At 74.0% G+C, this 466-nt stretch overlaps 1 protein-coding gene across 1 annotated transcript in view; it reads left to right on the top strand.

Moving 5' to 3' along the window:
- Window positions 1–466, top strand: part of LOC119585908 — a 17,549-nt gene that overhangs the window by 11,849 nt on the left and 5,234 nt on the right. The window lies entirely within an intron of this gene.

Genomic DNA, 466 nt, shown 5'->3' with positions numbered 1-466 from the left:
GCGGACGTCCGCGCCGCCTCCGTCTGTCTGCGCGCCCTTTGGCCGACCCCGTCGCCTCCTCCGCGGTTCTTATGCTCTTCTGTTTCCACCGCACGTCTTTACCTCCCTGGCACTCCTCCCCAGTTTTTTTTTTTGCCCTCTGGCTCCGCACATTGGCCTCCCACCCCTTCCTGGCGTGGACCCTCGTACAGTGCCCCGCGCGGGGCGGGCCGCGCCTGCTGCATGGGCCTTCGTCTACAGCGCTCGGCGGGCCGGCGCCGTGCTCCGGGCACGCCCCCCATGCCGCTCTCTTGCCCGCCTCCCCCCGCCACCGTGGCCATGGGCCGGTCCCTTCCCTCGCCGCCCGCGCACCGCTGGCCCCCGCCTGGACCGCCTGGGTTCTCGCTCCTCCTCCGCGCCCCAGGCCCGCCCCCCTGCCCCGCTGGCGCGCCGCCCTCCCGCCCTTTTGGGGGGCTGCGCCCTGGCA

This window comes from Penaeus monodon, chromosome 20 (assembly GCF_015228065.2).
Source record: "Penaeus monodon isolate SGIC_2016 chromosome 20, NSTDA_Pmon_1, whole genome shotgun sequence".
NCBI classification, from domain to species: Eukaryota; Metazoa; Arthropoda; class Malacostraca; order Decapoda; family Penaeidae; genus Penaeus; species Penaeus monodon.
The sequence above is the reverse complement of the archived record's forward strand: the minus strand, read 5'-3'. Positions and strand labels throughout refer to the sequence as shown.